The sequence below is a fragment of the Salmo salar genome, chromosome 24, assembly GCF_965601325.2.
Source record: "Salmo salar chromosome 24, fSalSal1, whole genome shotgun sequence".
NCBI classification, from domain to species: domain Eukaryota; kingdom Metazoa; phylum Chordata; class Actinopteri; order Salmoniformes; family Salmonidae; genus Salmo; species Salmo salar.
Window position 1 is genome coordinate 5,976,880 of NC_138314.1, and position 19,113 is coordinate 5,995,992.

Consider the following 19,113-nt stretch of genomic DNA (forward strand, 5'->3'; position numbering starts at 1 on the left):
GCTTGCTCATTTGTAGTTCTAAACATATTTAGGGTGTTTTTTACAAATTTTGTCTCTCTCACGACATTATTCCTCTCTCCTACAGAGTCCATCACAATTACATGCACATGGCCAATTATGCAAATTATGTGATGGATTTATATTAAGAAGCAAAGTGAAAACAGCATTGTTGTCATCAACATTGTTGCATGTGCTGCATTGACCATGCAGACTGAACACAAGTGTCTCTTGGTTGAGGAACATCAAATTCCCTCCTTGAGTGACAGGGGGCGTGGCTAGGTCTGTGTGGAAAGTGGCATGGAGAGAAAGAGATGACTCAAGTAGTGAAGTAAACTATAAAAATTGAAATTATACATGGCGTATCACATTTAACAAACCAAAATACCGCTATATAAGGAAAAGTAAAAACCCAAACCGGTCCCTGCATCAATACCAGTATATCATGAAATACGGTATACCGCCCAGTCCTATCCTGGAGGGCCGGTAGTTTGTCCCCGGTAATGCGTTGGGCACCACCCCCTGGAGAGCCTTGCGGTTGCAGGCGGTGCAGTTGCCGTACCAGGCGGTGAAACAGTCCGACAGAATGCTTTCAATTGTCCATCTGTAAACATTTGTGAGGGTTTTAGGTGACAAGCCACATTTCCTTAGCCTCCTAAGGTTGATGAGGCTCTGTTGCTCCTTCTTCACCACACTGTCTGTGTGGGTGGTCCATTTCAGTTTGTCAGTGATGTGTACGCCAAGGAACTTGAAGCTTTCCACCTTCTCCACTGCAGTCCCGTTGATGTAGATAGGGGGGTGCACCCTCTGCTATTTCCTGAAGTCCATGATCCTCTCCTTTGTTTTGTTGACGTTGAGTGAGAGGTTGTTTTCCAGGCACCACACTCCCAGAGCCCTCACCTCCTCCCTGTAGACTGTCTCATCATCGTTGCTAATCAAGCCGACTACTGTTGTGTCGTCTGCAGACTTGATGATTGAGTTGGGAGGCGTGCTTGGCCATGCAGTCATGGGTGAACAGGAAGTACAGGAGGGGGCTGAGCACGCACCCTTGTGAGGTCCCAGTGTTAACGATCAGTGGAGTGGAGATGTTGTTTCCTACCTTCACCACCTGTGGGCGGCCCATCAGGAAGTCCAGGACCCAGTTGCAAAGGGCAGGGTTCAGACCCAGGGCCTTGAGCTTGATGATGAGCTTGGAGGGTACTATGCTGTTGAATGCTGAGCTATTGTCAATAAACAGCATTCTTACATAGGTATTCCTCTTGTCCAGATGGGATAGGGCAGTGTGCAGAGTGATGGCAATTGCATCGTCTGTGGATCTATTGGGGCGGTAAGCAAATTGAAGTGGGTCTAGGGTGGCAGGTAAGGTAGAGGTCATATGATCCTTGACTAGTTTCTCAAAGCACTTCATGATGACAGAGGTGAGTGCTACGGGGCGATAGTCTTTAAGTTCAGTTAACTTTGCCTTCTTGGGTACAGGAACAATGGTGGCCATCTTGAAGCATGTGGGGACAGCAGACTGGGATAGGGAGAGATTGAGTATGCCCGTAAACACGCCAGCCAGCTGGTCTGTGCATGCTCTGAGGACGCAGCTAGGGATGCCGTCTGGACCGACAGCCTTGCGAGGGTTAACACGTTTAAATGTTTTACTCACGTCTGCCACAGAGAAGGGGAGCCCACAGTCCTTGGTAGCGGGCCACGTCAGTGGTGCTGTGTTATCCTCAAAGCGTGTGAAGAATGTGTTTAGCCTGTCCGGAAGCAAGACGTCGGTCTCGGCGACCTGGCTGGTTTTCCTTTTGTAGTCCGTGATTGTCTGTAGTCCCTGTCACATACATATTGTGTCTGAGCCGTTGAATTGCGACTCCACTTTATCTCTATACTGACGTTTAGCTTGTTTGATTGCCTTGCAGAGTGAATAACTACACTGTTTATATTCTGCCATATTACCAGTCGCCTTGCCATTGTTAAATGTGGTGTATCGCGCTTTCAATGCTACCATCTATCCACAGTTTCTGGTTAGGGTAGGTTTTAATAGTCACAGCGGGTACTACATCTCCTATACACTTTCTTATGATCTCAGTTACCGTATCCGTGTATGTGTCTAGATTATTTTCGCACACTACCCGGAACATATCCCAGTCCACGTGATCAAAACAATCCTGAAGCGTGGATTCTGATTGGTCAGACCAGCGTTGAATAGTACGAAGCATGGGCACTTCCTGTTTAAGTTTCTGCCTATAGGACAGGAGGAGCAAGATGACGTCGTGGTCATATTTGCCGAAAGGAGGGCATGGGAGGGCCTTGTAAGCATCCCGAAAGTTTGAATAGCAATGGTCGAGAGTCTTAGTAGCACGAGTAGGACAGTCAACATGTTAGTAGAATTTCGGCAGCCTAGTCCTCAGATTTACCGTAATTTCCGGACTATTAAGCGCACCTGAATATAAGCCGCATCCACTGAATTTTAAAAAAAGTATTATTTTGAACATAAATAAGCCGCACATGTCTATAAGCCGCAGGTGCCTACCGGTACATTGAAACAAATGAACTTTACACAGGCTTTAACGAAACACGGCTTGTAACAAAAAAATAAAAATTAGCAGTAAGCTTTACCGGTAGTTGTCTTTTTGCACTGAGTCAATTCCTCATGCTGCTGTTTCCAATGTCTTATCGACTCATTAAGACCAAGCTCCAGTGCAGCAGCTCTATTTCCTTTTCCAACAGCCAGATCAATCGCCTTCAACTTGAAAGCTGCATCATATGCATTTCTCCGTGTCTTTGCCATGATGAGGGTGACAAAATGACTACCGTAATCAGAATGATGGGAAGTTTGAGAGTGCTCGATTTAATCTAAACAGTAAATTTCATTGATCTAATGAAAGCTTCATGCCGCCAAAAAACTGAGCACATCACAGAATGTGTTTTTTTGGAAGAAAAAAAATTGAAAGCGGGAATTTTTTTTCATGAAATGTATTATTTTAGCTGGAAAGTTGAAAGCTTCCAAAGCGTTGAATAGAAAAGGCTATTAATCGTCGGCATCATCAGCCATTATTGATAAATCTTGTTTTTTTGTGTATTGTATTAAACTAAAAACATGTTCTTGTATTTGTTTGTGACTATTTCTATTGCTTATGAGCTTTGTTATTATGTTATTGTCACAATTTAATAAGGGGACTCTCCCAACTACAAAAGACTACTCCTTTTTTCTCAAAGTAAGAAAAGCATTTCAAGAATTAATTTTTATTTCCAAAAATTCACGACATAGTGATATCGGATTATTCTCCGGTATCATACTTAATTACACAAATTACAGATTATCATACGCCTTAAAAGCATCCCAAATGATACTGGGGGTCGGCTTCTCTGTCCTCTATGTCTACATTTGTATTGGTAAATGTTTTTATTTTTTCATTTACGTATTTCATACATTTTGGGTCTTGAAGATGTGCTCTGTTCATTCTCCATATTCTGTCGCCAAGTGTATTTTCTGTTGTTGTAATTAAGCATGATACCGGAGAATGAGCCAATAATATACTTCGCTTTTAGTGTATTACAAACTCTAATATATGAAGTGTAAACAACTAACTGGATCTCAAAAATTCCTTTCAACTTAAATTTTATCAGGTTCAGAACAGTTTTTTTTTGTTTGACCTGCTTAAATCCTAAAGTCCCAGAACTAATGTTATACGTTTGATATACTTAATGTAATCAGTTACAGAACTAATATTGTATGTTTAATTTGCTGAATTTACTCAGAATATCAATTACGATACTATGTTTTATCTACAAATGTTTTTTGCTCAGTTACTTATGGTACTCAGGTTAGTAAAATGTATTTAAATTGGGTTCCTACTACTGAAATATATACTCACAACTATACTTAAAAAGCTGATGCAAATCGTTACCTCAATATCCTTGGGATAATTTACTAAAAATGATTATTTCTATACAAGGGAATATGCAAAAAGAAACAACAGTGTTCAACTTCAAATTTCCACACCTTTATTTTGAATAAAATAAATTATCATTTTATAATTTCTTCAAACTTCAATCTCAAATTGCCCCTTAAACCCTACTCCTTAGGCATTCGTATTTTGTAATCTGTAAGCATTCTGGGTATAACTACACCTTGCCTGCTTAGGTAAAGTTACATCAAGATAGCTTGCACCTGACTACAAATCATTTTAAATCTTCACAACTGCATAAAGTTAAGGTGATAGTTTGGGATTAGCACTTTGACCTCACATCATGTACAGTTTGGCAAGAATTTTCTGGTGGTCTGTGTGCCCCTTAACAACAAAGCAATATTTGAACAGAAACAGAAATTAACGATTTGTCTTAATAGACTTTACACAAAGCACAATATGAACTTTAGCTCAAATACAACCTCATTCAAATTGTTTTAGATTAATCAAACCATGGGTTTTCAAAACATACATTGCACATTTGTTACAGGGCATTGAAAATGGGTCGTGGATGGGTATTCCAGCATGACAATGACCCAAAACACACGGCCAAGGCAACAAAGGAGTGGCTCAAGAAGCAGCACATTAAAGTCATGGAGTGGCCTAGCCAGTCTCCAGACCTTAATCCCATAGAAAATCTGTGGAGGGAGCTGAAGGTTCGAGTTGCCAAACGTCAGCTTCGAAACCTTAATGACTTGGAGAAGATCTGCAAAGAGGAGTGGGACAAAATCCCTCCTGACATGTGTGCAAACCTGGTGGCCAACTACAAGAAACGTCTGACCTCTGTGATTGCCAACAAGGGTTTTGCCACCAAGTACTAAGTCATGTTTTGCAGAGGGGTCAAATAGTTACTTCCCTCATTAAAATGCAAATCAATTTATAACATTTTTGACATGCGTTGTTTTGGATTTTTTTGTTGTTATTCTGTCTCTCACTGTTCAAATTAACCTACCATTAAAATGATAGACTGATCATTTCTTTGTCAGTGGGAAAACGTACAAAATCACCAGGGGATCAAATACTTTTCCCCCTCAATGTAAGAACAAAAGATAATCTACGAGAGCCAGAATGCTATTGGGAAACCCCTTCCAAGGCTTGTGCAGAGTGAGAATGTTCAGACTAATCTTTAATGCATATTGAATTGTAGATTAGAATATTAGGTCAAGACAACAAAATATTTAAATCAATGTTTTACCTACATTGACTATTTTCATTTGGCTGTATTTTGTACCCGAGTGGGCTCAAATAGGGCTGGCCATCTTTCTTTGAAGTCCTTCACAGGAAGGGCCTGAACGACATCTTGTCTTCAATATGGGAAGGTCTTTGCCATTTTAGCACTCACAATGTTGTGGTTGTCACGTATTTGTACTTGAATGCAGCAGAACTGCAGATCTTACATTGCATGTGCTGCCTGATCCCTACGGAATTATGATAAAAATCTATTATTTTTTTGTGTATACATAAGCGTAAAACATTATTACTTACACATCCCATATGACATCTCATTCTAAAAGACACACATTGTCAATACCTGCCTGGGCGACAACGCATTGTGTAAAACACTAATAGGGCCCTATGAAATCATTGTTCTTTTTCCCCAAATGCCGTTTTATTTTCCGGAATTCTGTGTTAACTTTTTGTTGCCTAACGTGTTCAATCAATTTGGGTGATTAAAAAATACAGTATATATCTAATACCTATTATTCACGCTAATGTTGGGTTACTGTAATAAAAATATCCTGTGTATCCTGTCCGAAGGGTACCGTGTATTCTGTTTACATTTCTGGATTCCGTCTGAGATTTCATAGGGCCCTACAAGCCCTAATGTGAGCTACAATGACAACACACAGACATATGAATATATTGTAATGACCCGGCTGGGTCATAAAGGGAAAAGAGACAGACTCTAGGTGTGCAGGTCAGAACACAGGTTTATTCCTAAACTGGGCTATTGTTCAGGCCACAGCCCACGCCGCTAAATGCCGAACGTACACAATTATACCATGTCGAGTTAAGGGTCACTCCCATAGGAACAGATCAAGGCCCCGAACAGAAAAAGAAAGAAGATGAGACAGTAATCCCTATTTATGCATTTCCAAATCCCGCGTGATTACCCATCATACCCCCCCAACCTTTCCCTCTGTCCTGACATATTTAACCCCTGCTAGTAGCCATGAGAACCATAACACACCCACAAACACAGAACACAATACCGGGTCGTTACGTAGCCCCCCCCTTTCTAAACCCTAGCCCCTAGGGTTACACAACAAAATCCTTAAAACGACCCGGAGGTCGCATCAGTCTCTTGGGCCTCCCCGTGGCTCTCACCGGTGAACCCCCAGAACACTCATCTGCCCCCATGTCATTTCCAGCGCCCTCTGAAGAAGCAGCCCCCATCCCAGGCTCAGGTTGCGCTAGAGTCTCCTCGTTAGACTGTTCCCGTGGGCTCACATCAGAGACCTCACTCCCATTTCCTACCGTTTTCCTCCCTCTGTAGGGTGCCAATCGGTCCCGGTGGACCACCACCTTCCTGCTCCGTGGGGGGACCTCCACCCGGTACGTCACCTCCCCCACTCTCTCTATCACCAGACACGGCCCCACCCATGCACTGTCCAGCTTTGGACACCGCCCCTTCTTGCGCGTGGGGTTGTGAAGCCACACACATTCACCCGCTCCAAAGTGCCTCCCCCTAGCGCGCGAGTCGTAGTGGCGCTTTTGGCGCACCCCTGCGTTCTCGAGTTGCTCTCTTGCGAAGGTGTGAGCCGCTTCTAACCGGTTCTGCAGACGACACACATAGTTCGGGCCAGGCAAAACCCCGTCGTCATTATCAGGAGGGTGGCCAAACGTCAGTTCGGCTGGGGTGCGCAACTCACGACCTAACATTAGTAGCGCTGGGGAGCACGCAGTCGATTCTTGAACAGCCGACCTACATGCCATAAGAATAAACGGTAAGTGGGTGTCCCAATCTCTCTGGTGTTTTGAGGTAACGATTGGCCAGCTGCTGTGCTAATGTTCTGTTAAATCTTTCCACCAGCCCATCACTCTGGGGGTGAAGCGGAGTAGTGCGCATCTTCTCCGCGCCTAACCGTCTACACAACTCTGAGAACACCCGTGACTCGAAGTTTCTCCCCTGGTCGCTGTGAATAGACTGTGGCACCCCAAACCGACTGATTATTCCCCCCACCAACGCATCAGCTACTGTCTCTGCCTCCTGGTCTGGGAGAGCGTAAGCCTCCGGCCACTTGGTGAAGTAGTCCATAGCGGTTAGAATCCACCTGTTACCGCTGTCTGTGGTTGGAAACGGCCCCACTATGTCTACCCCCAGTCTCTCCATGGGCTCCCCTACTGGGAATTGTTGTAGGAGGGCGTGTGACTGACCTGGAGGTCCTTTTTTAGCAGCACACTCGTCGCACTGCCTACAAAAGTCCTCAACATCCCTCCTGTGCCTGGCCCAATAGAAGCCTTTACGCACGCACTTTAACGTTTTGGAGACCCCCAAATGCCCTGCGCCAACTCCCCCATGAAGCTGCTGTAACACGCTCCCCTGCAGCCTTTTGGGCACCACTACCTGCCACGTAATTTCTCCAGTCTCTGGCTTTTTCCACCCCCTCTGGAGCACTCCCTCAGCCACTAAGGACTGTGAATTTAGCCCACAGTCCCTTGGTGACGGGGGATAGAGGGGCTACTTCCCCCCACGGCGGTCGTCTTCTCTCTTCCACCCACCGCAGCACAGGACGCAGCTCTGCGTCCTCCTCCTGGCGACGCCTCCACTCCCCAACGTCCACAGCCTCAAGCTCCCGGCACTCTGTCACACTCAGCTGACTCACCGTGGCGGTGACTCCCTCCTCCCTGCACAGTTCTCTCTCTCGCTCCACCCGTTTGGCGCAGTACCCACAGCCATCCTCAGCACATGGGCGGCGGGACAAGGCGTCTGCATTGCTGTGGCGAAGGCCGGCTCTGTGCTCCACCTGGAAGTCGTAGGGTTGCAGCTCCTCCAGCCAGCGGGCAATCTGACCCTCTGGCTCCTTGAAGGAGAGAAGCCACTGCAGGGCGGAGTGATCCGTCCGGACCACAAACGGCAGGCCCCCCAGGTAGTACTTGAAATGGCGTACTGCTGCCACGACAGCCAAAAGCTCTCTCCTTGTCACGCAGTAGCGTTTTTCAGCCTTATCAAAAGTTCTGCTGTAATAAGCTACTACGTGTTCCCCATCAGGACCACGCTGAGCCAGCACAGCCCCCAAACCCTCATTGCTTGCGTCGGTGTCCAGGATGAACGGACGGTTCGGGTCTGGTGAGGCCAGGACAGGGGCCTCCATCAGGGCACGTTTGAGGGCCTCAAACGCCCGCTGGTGCTCTTCGGTCCACTGAAAAACAGTGTCCTCCTTGAGAAGGTGGTTCAAAGGAGCCGCTACCCCCGCAAACCCCTTCACAAACCTACGATAGTAGGATGCCAGCCCCAGGAAGCTCTTAACCTCTTTTTTTCCCCCTGGAACTGGCCACCCCCTCACAGCCTCTACTTTGTCTGGCATCGTGCTGATGCCCTCACCACCCAGCTGATGCCCCAGGAACGCCACCTCCCTTTGCATGAAATGGCACTTTCCCGGATGTAATTTTAGCCCCGCCCCCGAGATCCTCTCCAACACTCGCCTAATTGCCCCCAGTGCCCCCTCAAACGATGTGCCGTGAACCAATATGTCGTCCAGGTACACAACACACTCGTCTCTCGGAACCCCCGCCAGCACTCTGTCCATGAGCCTCTCAAAGGTGGCAGGAGCATTACAGAGCCCGAAGCACAGCACCTTGAACTGCAAATGGCCCCCATCTGTGGAGAAGGCCGTTTTTTCACGTGCCCCTGGCGAGAGGGGCACCTGCCAGTAGCCACTGCGCAGATCAAGGGAGGAGAACCACGAGGACCCTCTCACGTGGTCTAGCGACTCATCAATCCTCGGTAGAGGATAAGAGTCTTTAGTGGTGACAGAATTTAGGCCCCTGTAGTCAACACAAAACCTAAGTTTACCCCCTTTCTTAGGCACCATGACGACCGGCGCGGACCATGGGCTATCTGATGGCTCAATGAAATCAGCCCGCAACATGTCAACAATAGCTGTGTCTGCTGCTTCCCTCCTGGCAAGGGGAATACGACGGGGCCGAATTTTAATGGGTCGGGCGTCCCCAGTGTCTATTTCGTGCTGAACTAGGTGTGTTTGTCCTACCTCATCTTCCCCCCCAAGCGAAGCTGTCTTTAAAGTCCAACAGCAGCTGCTTTAACTGTCTCTGTTGTCTCTCATCCAGACCATGACAGTTCTTCAGCCACACAGCCTTGACGGCGTCGATAGCTTCCTCCTTCCCCCCGTCGGGCTGATGGGGTGAAGGAGCCAGTGTGTTTTGGGCTACTGAGCTGCCTGTGCTTGCACCATGATGGGGGGTGAAGGCCGTCGCCGCCGGAGACAGCTGCTGGAATGGCACAACGACCAAGGGAGCAGCCGATATGACCGGTGGAGTTTCTGCCAGCTTGGAGGAAGACGGAGGGACAGCCCTGCCCCCTGCTGGCCCTCCCGAAGGCGACATTCCCACTGCGGGCCCCCCCGACAGCCTCAAAGTGCCCGACGCTAAGTCCAACTGAGCCCCACAGTTTTTCAAAAAGTCCATTCCCAGTATACAGGGGTCCTGCACCGCTGCTACCCACGCCGGACACCCCACAGTTCTCCCCCCCACAGTCACAGATAGCTGACACTTCCCTAACATGGGGGCTAGCTCCCCCGTGACAGTCCGTAGCTGGACAAGGGTCGACTCCACCCGCACCCCAACAGGTAGTATGTCTGGTCTCACCAGGGTTACTGTAGAGCCCGTGTCGACCAGGGCCAAACATTCCACCCCTCTACCTTGACGATGACATTGCAGAAGTCCCCAACGGTGGTACGTCCCACCACAACTACCGGACTAGGAAACACGGCGGCAGCTACACCCTGGGGGAGCAGGTCCCCACCCTCTTGTCTGCGCTGCTGGGTACCTCTTTTGCTTACAGTGGGTTCGGGGGCGGGGGGGTGGGTCCGCGCTGCCCCCTGGGCAAGAACCCGCCGTCATTTCCCTGGTGACGGGGGAATCTGCCACACTCGCGCTGAATGTGGCCAGGCTGGCCACAACCCCAGCAGACGATAGGAGTTGAGCTGACACTGCGACGCTGCCTGGAGCCCCTCTCCATGACAAGCGAAGTAGTCTTGACTAGCCCGCCCAACTCGTCGACCCACTCTGGTTTCGTGACCCCTGGCACCCCAGCCACCGCTGCTCTCACCTCTGGTTGACTGGCGACTTCCACTCTCACTCCCTCACCCCAGATCAGCTCCCTCTTCCTGGCTATCTCCACTGCAGCCCGCAGAGAGGGTGGGTCCGCCATCTGAACATGCTTACCCAGTTTGGTGGAAGAGAGCGCTCTAATAAAACTGTCCCGTGCCAGCTCGTCTTGCACCCCAATCGGCATAGTTGCATAAGCCCGCCTGGTCAGGCTCAGAATACCACTTGCCAACGCCTTTAATGATTCCCCCTGAAGTCTCTTTTTGTTACTCAGTTCAATCCGCAGCATGTTGGGCTGCGCGTCGCTGCCGAAACGGCCCCCCAATGCCTCCACTAGCGCACCGTAGTCGCCCCTCTCGTCCGGGGCTAGCGTTAACAGGCATTCTGACCCCTCCTCTGCCAGGCTCAGGGCAAGCTGTAACGCTTTCGTCTCGTCAGACCACCTCCCGGCTCTAGCCAACAACTCGAATTGAGTGAAAAAAACGTCCCATTTACCTTGTCCATTGAACTTTGGTAGTTTAGCCGCTACCGTGGCTAATGGCAATAGGCCACTGCCATCTCTGTTTACATAAGCAGGCCCCGCCATTTCCGCACCCGGTGACGTCGATATCCCCGTCGCTGTGACGTCTGCTCTCGAGCGGTGTGAAGGAAAACCCGCCAGTTCTGCCATCTTGCTGACTGACAATTTAACTCCCGCCATGTGGCCCTCCAGCTCTTCTACGGCAGTCGCCGCCCGACCCTCCCGACCGGGTACCCCCGAGCCCACAACGGACACATTGTCCGACTCTTCCTTAATTTTCCGCCTCGCCCCAAGCATCATGACCGTAGATGCGAGTCACGCTAAAGCCAACCCGGCCTATACTGAACAGCTAACTCGCCTAGTCTCGATCCCGTAGTTCGAAAGCACTTCTGACGCCAATGTAATGACCCGGCTGGGTCATAAAGGGAAAAGAGACGGACTCTAGGTGTGCAGGTCAGAACACAGGTTTATTCCTAAACTGGGCTATTGTTTAGGCCACAGCCCACGCCGCTAAATGCCGAACGTACACAATTATACCATGTCGAGTTAAGGGTCACTCCCATAGGAACAGATCAAGGCCCCGAACAGAAAAAGAAGATGAGACAGTAATCCCTATTTATGCATTTCCAAATCCAGCTAGCAGCTAGCAGCTAGCAGCTTCGTAAAGTTTTGGTAGCGGCGCACTGAATAATTATAGCTAGTTGGCTAAGCTTTGATCAGCATGGATATCCGAAAATGGCTGGGCACTGTCAAGAGCAAAAAATCAAGTATTTTTACGGACCAGAATATAACGTCTTTTTCTGATCACCAAACGACCAGTTGGCCATAATTGTGAAATCTATCTGGCCAGCTGGTCATAATTCTGACCACTATATTAAGTTCTACTAGTCATAGTTAAGACCTCATCATAAACTGGTAATGACCACCCGACTACAGCTTATTGGGATGCAGAGTATATAAAGGCCCATTGTTTTATTTGATTAATGATTAATACGAGTGGTGTGATGGGTCAGATCTGCAGTGCAGAGAATCAGCACATTACACCTTTATAACTTAGAGATTTTAAAAGAAAACTAGAAAAATACATTCCTGAAGAAACTTTGTGGACTCAGCTGGCTAAAATTATTTCCATGGTACTAGAAGAAGTTTGTGGCAGTTATAGCTTAGAGATATCATTAAAAAAGAGCAACTTGCTCATATACATAATTTGTGTCTTCTTCTACCACAGCATTCAGGGGCATATTTTAGGACTTTCATGACACTTAAGCCAGGTGTACACTACACGATTTTGGCCATCGATTTAGCAGTCCCGAACAAAAATCGGAGACATGCTGTTGCGAACTCAGGGCGCGCGGCCGTCACCTATGCTCATTTAACGTGAGCAGGTCAGAGATGCAATCTGAGGGCTACCGATCTCGTCTTTGAGTAGTCCCAGATGTCCTGATATTTTCAAGCATGTTCGATTTCATCGGCACAAAATCTGCAGTGCTCTTGTAGTGTGAGATGTGCAACGACAAGTTATGAGAACGGTGATCAGTAATAGCCAAGGAGAGCTCACCAGAGAAGAAACCAGTGAGATGATGAGGTTGTTTCACATCACCCAGAATGTGTAGACTCTCGAGCAGGAGCGATGACTACTACTAGTATACATTTGTACTTGCCTTTAACCAAAGCGTCAAATCATTCCCACTCTGAAGTTCACCAGCAGTTATAAAATTCAAAATGTTGGCTAGATATTTCAACTGTATGGTTTCTACACCTGCATTGCCGTGCTTCTACACCTGCATTGCTTGCTGTTTGGGGTTTTAGGCTGGGTTTCTGTACAGCACTTTGAGATATCAGCTGATGTAAGAAGGGCTATATAAATAAATTTGGCAAGCGTGAATGTCTGACTGAAAACGTTTATGAGCCTGCTTTGAGCCACAGCTCGTAACTACGTTAAATCTAATCACGACCTAGTGAAGAATCTTGTAGTGTGTGCACCACTATGTTAACAAGATAAAACACACTACAGGAAAGAAGGTTGTTTAATGTGAGAGTCTCAGCAATGTTAAGATTTTGAAAGTCGTGTAGTGTACACACGGCTTTACTGTAAGCATTAAAAGAGAAGAACATTTATTAACGATTGGCATAATGTGGGCATGCAGGACACACAGAACAGTAATGCACAGTAAAATATCAATAACAGTCAGAATGTACAAAAAAAGTGTAATTGTCTATGTCAAATGTCTCAACTGCTCACATTTACTTACCAACTACAATGGAGCACACACACGAGTGGTAGCAAATGCATGTTTGCTCCTCTGTCCCTTCATATTGAAGTGGGACATTAATTAATTGGTCATCAATCTGAAATTAGTAGTTAGATAATGACAATTTTTTACTCATCTCTAAATGGTAAAGTTTTGCTTAAACCTAATACATGTTGTTATATTCTCTCCATAATCCTGAGGACATTGTACCAGACAGAGGACAGCTTGGCAGTCTTAAACAAAGAAAGGGAAATGCAGAAAAAAACTAAAACATATTCATAATCTCCAGCATCACCCCAACATAAACATATGTGAAAATGGCACATTTCTATGTTTGTACTAAAAAAAGAGCGAGGGAGGTAAGTGTTTCCATTGATTTTATCAACCAATTAGTAGACAAGTTGTAAGCAATGCCTAATCATAATTGGTTAAAATCACATGATGCACACAGATTATGTCATTGGGGTGGTGCTGGAGATGATGAATATGAAGTTGAGAAATGTTGAAATTTTTCTTTAAAGTGTGTGTAAAGAGACAGTAAACAGACAATAACATATTATATTTTCAAAAAGTTCTGTCATCATTCCTGCAACAAACATCGTTAGAAATGTGTTTAATTGGCAAATCTCTTCTTCTCTGTGCATGTTTGTGCGTTTGAGTGAGCGGCAGGTAGAATGAGCAAGAGAGAAAGGGGAGAAACTTTACATGACTCACCAAGGGAGGTGTCTGTTGAATCAGGACACAAGGGTTTTGCACCTGAACAAAAGGCGAGTTAAATGTTTTTTTGCTTTACAAACATATTATTAGAAGCGGTGCTATTTCAATTGGATCTACATACACTAAGATCAGGCAATCATGGGCAGCTGAATAGCATGTCTCTTGGGGAATCCAGTCTCAGTGAGACCTAAAAGAGAGGAAACACTTTAATGATCATCAGCATTCAGCATAGCTAGTACAAATCTAGCTCTTACCAATCAATACACATTAATATCAGAGTATCAAAAAGAAAAAACAAAGATTTTGCAGAGCTGCTGTATTTGAATCACCACTCCCTTCTGCCCAGTTTCCCTGCTGTTTCTACCGTAATCAAGCAGTTTTTAGCCATCCCTGTAACTGTTGCATCTACAGAGAGATTGTTTTCTAAACTAAAACTCATAAAGAACTACCTAAGAACTAAGCATTAGGCTCTTGGTCTGATATGCGCCTTTAGACACCTGAGTAAGCCACTCATTGCACTGGCGCCGTCGTAGCCTTGACCACGGCATTTGTTCACCGATATCCCCTTACTTTCAATCAGTTCAATGATTTATTTTTCAAGGCATGAGGCACTTTGATCAGTCACATTCTTGAAGCCCTAGAAATAAATACTTCGCTTCCTAGTACATGTGGAAATTAAACAGATTTATCATTTACTTTTCGTAGTGTTACTGTCAAAATGATTTGTTAAATATAAAAATAAATCGATGACAGGCACATGGGCACTCAGAGCTCATACCCCCCCCCCCCCCCCCACGCCTTGTGTGGGTTGCAGGGGGGTCCGGTATTCCAGTGCAGCTATGGCTGCATTTCGGATACACTTGAATGTAGTATGAGGGGGGGCGCATATCTTTCATGTATTATTATATAAAACGACGGTTGATGTATACTGCTACATTTCAGATGCATTTTTGTACAGTAGTAGGACCAATTTACCTTGTGTTATTATGGCTCCAAAGTAATACTAGTTGTGCCCCCCCATGGATTTAAAATGAACCGGACCTGGTGACAGCTGATAAAGATAATTCTGCCTCCCAGTCCATGTAGCAAGAGAGATATAGAAGAATGTTAGATGCAATAGTCTACTGTAGGTTACTGCCAAAAATTTCAAACACTTGGCCTCTAGATACGGTAGCAATGGCTAGCTAGCGCCACCACAGGGAGCATGCACAGGGCATTTGGTCTATTATGGCGTAAAATCCATGATTGAATCATTTTACTTTAGCAAGCGGATTTGAGTCGATTAGGTCTGTGTAGGCATTGAACTTAATCTGCGAGACGAGTCAATGCGATGATGATATTCAAACAGGTGTTCTGAGTATTTCAAATAGATTTTGGATAGTCTGTGGAGATTCCACAGGTAGCAGATCTAAAATACAGCTAGGCCAGAGTTAAAAACGCTCCAATTCAAAATACTTGTATTTTCTCAACAGGGAAGCTCTGGCGTCGTTAGTGGGTCGTAGCCTACTCATACAAGAACCTGGCCTGAGGCTTCCAGCTGTGGTCAGTGAGAGGCAATGCTGCTCCACAGAGAACAACCCTCTGCAGGTAAGCACTTTTAACCCTATTGCACCCTAACCTCAGTCTATGAAATAACCCCACATCTATTGAGATTGGTTCTTTGGGCAACAGGGCGGTGTGTTGTCAGTCATATACTAATGATGTTTATGATACCTATAAGTCCCGCTGACATAAAGTTTCAAAAGAGTAGCCCAGGGCTAAGTGAGAACCCATGACAGAGTTTGAATTGACCCTGCTTCTCACAGCAGGAAAACAATTCTACAGCAACAGGAAATGTGAATAATTATTTTTCATATAATTAATGGACATTTTAGATAGTTAGACATTCTCTACTCGCATGAGTGCGTGCAGCAAAGTCATCATGACATTGAGCCAGGGAAGCTTTTGGGCATTCTTCCAGTGTTGCTGGGGAAGTTGATCTGCGTGGCTGCAGCTAGTTGGGGGAAGGGAAAAACTGCTAGCACCACCACCAGTGGAGGAGGGGAATCAATCAATCAATCAAATCAGCAGAGGTCACAAAGTGCTATATAGAAACCCAGCCTAAAATCCCAAACAGCAAGCAATGCAGATGTAGAAGCATGGTGTCTAGGAAAATCTTCCTAGAAAGGCTGGAACCTAGAAAATCCTAGAGAGGACTGGGTGATCAGTCTTCTGGCTGTGCCGGGTGGAGATTATAAGAGTACATGGCCATTTAAGGCCAGATTGTTCTTCAAGATGTTCAAACGTTCATAGATGATCAGCAGGGTCAAATAATAATCACAGTGGTTGTAGAGGGTGCAACAGGTCAGTACCTCAGGAGTAAATGTCAGTTGGCTTTTCATAGCCGAGCACTCAGAGGTCAAGACAGCAGGTGTGGTAGAGAGAGTCAAAAACAGCAGGTCCGGGACAAGGTGGCACATCCGGTGAACAGGTCAGGGTTCCCTAGCCACAGGCCAAACAGTTGAAACTGGAGCAGCAGCACGACCAGGTGGACTAGGGACAGCCAGAAGTCATCAGGCCAGGTAGTCCTGAGGCATGATCATAGGGCTCAGGTCCTCTGGGAGGGGAAGGAGCAAGGGAGAGAGAATTAGAGGAAGCATACTTAAATTCACACAGGACACCAGATAAGACAGGAGAATTACACCAGACATAACAGACTGACCATAGCCCCCCAGCACATAGACTATTGCAGCATAGATACTGGAGACAGATCTGACCAGGTGTCAGCACCATGGAGAGCAATACTCTGTGACATCACAGCGCTATTAACCAATCAAAGCTCACTATAGCTTCCAGCCCCTACTGGATTGGCTGTTGATAGATACCTAGCACTACCTAGTATGCTTGCTTGCTTGCTAGCACTCACATGAGGGCGAAGCTAGCGTGGCTATATTTCACCCCTGAAATGAATTCCCTGTTTATCTCTATTAAATCAATCACATTAATTATCACTAATAAATCAATTGAGTATTATCAACAGAAATAGGCTACATTTTAAAACTAATACATTTTATATATCATATCTCCCTGGCATATTACATCATTTATGCAGCAGCATACAATACATTTTTGGACTCACTTTGTTGTGCTGTGCTCACTTGAACAGGAAGGTGGCACAGCGTTCATTCTTGTGGGCAAATTTTGTCATCAAAGTCTGGCATTCTCTAGATTTATGATGCTTTCAACATAGCATAAGTCATGCTGGATTGGCCAATGTATTCAACATTTTCTGGCCCATGGTGTTGCATGTGAATGTTTATCCTTTTAAGCTTAGAAGAGACCCTTAAACCCATACTTGGACCACACACCCTCTCCACTGAATAGCATGCTAGTGATTGCTTGCAATGCTTGCAGTGATCCCTTCCAAACCACTCATTGTTGAATTAGCATTTTCCAACTTGTGTAATGTTTATGTCCAATGCGCGATGGGCACCGATACGTTTTATCTATAATTTCTCTTCATTTGACAAGGATTGAAAAGGATTTACAAAGAGATAGTCGACTTAATTCATGATTATGACTGCTTGTCTAGCTTGCTAGCTGAGATTTTGAAAGTATGATGTTGACATGATCAGTCCAATCAAAGGTATGGTAGATATAACGTGATTTGACGTCATTTTATCTGTGGCCAATGACCTTGAGCCTTCTTGGATGGGCACTTATAATGTAAATCTATGGCAGCACCCAAAGGGCTCGAACTTTCTTGCTCTCCCTGTAGGTTTTGCGGTGACGTAGTGTCCCCATGAGTGACAGAACACTGAGCCAATCATGGCGCAACTAGAGAACATTACCAACCCCTACGCTCTGTATTTTCCGCTGGCTGCCCCACCACCACAGAAAGCACTGAGCTAGGCTGAAACACCTGCATTTTGGAGCTGCCTTAAGAAAGCTAAAGAGACCATGTTTGTATGTGGATTTATTAACTGATGGATTTAAAAAAAAATTTTTTACATTGTTTGTTAACTGATGTGACACGTATTAATGCCACACTAACATGCAATTTTGTAAAAAATAAAATCCTTTATTCCAATTTGTTTTTTCCCCTGAAGGACGGGTCGCCACTAGTCTTAACACCCGTCACTGCATAATTGTCAACTCATGTTTTACAATGACAACACTTAGTTCCAGCTCTTTTCACCGTGCTGATTTCGAAACAAACATTCACTTTCCGAAACATGCATCTGTAACCGATGTGAAATGGCTAGTTAGTTAGCGGTGGTGCGCGCTAATAGCGTTTCAATCAGTGACGTCACTCGCTCTGAGACCTGAAGTGGTTGTTCCCCTTGTGTTGCAAGGGCCGCGGCTTTTGTGGCGCGATGGGTAACGATGCTTCGTGGGTGTCAGTTGTTGATGTGTGCAAGGGTCCCTGGTTCGAGCCCAGGTTGGGGCGAAGAGAGGGACGGAACCTACACTGTTACACATCATTCTTAAACTCAGCAAAAAAAGAAACGTCCTCTCACTGTCAACTACGTTTATTTTCAGCAAACTTAACATGTGTAAATATTTGTATGAACATAAGATTCAACAACTGAGACAAACTGAACAAGTTCCACAGACATGTGACTAACAGAAATTGAATAATGTGTCCCTGAACAAAGGGGGGGTCAAAATCAAAAGTAACAGTCAGTATCTGGTGTGGCCACCAGCTGCATTAAGTTCTGCAGTGCATTTCCTCCTCATGGACTGCACCAGATTTGCCAGTTCTTGCTGTGAGATGTTACCCCACTCTTCCACCAAGGAACCTGCAAGTTCCCGGACATTTCTGGGGGGGAATGGCCCTAGCACGCACCCTCCGATCCAACAGGTCCCAGACGTGCTCAATGGGATTGAGATCCGGGCTCTTCGCTGGCCATGGCAGAACATTGACATTCCGGTCTTGCAGGGAAATCACACACAGAACGAGCAGTATGGCTGGTGGCATTGTCATGCTGGAGGGTCATGTCAGGATGAGCCTGAAGGAAGGGTACCACATGAGGGAGGAGGATGTCTTTCCTGTAACACACAGCGTTGAGATTGCCTGCAATGACAACAAGCTCAGTCCGATGATGCTGTGACACACCGCCCCAGACCATGACGGACCCTCCACCTCCAAATTGATCCCGCTCCAGAGTACAGGCCTCGGTGTAACGCTCACTCCTTTTACGTTAAACGTGAATCCGACCATCACCCCTGGTGAGACAAAACCGTGACTTGTCAGTGAAAAGCCCTTTTTGCCAGTCCTGTCTGGTCCATCGATGGTGGGTTTGTGCCCATAGGCGACGTTGTTGCCGGTGGTGTCTGATGAGGACCTGCCTTACAACAGGCCTACAAGCCCTCAGTCCAGCCTCTCTCAGCCTAT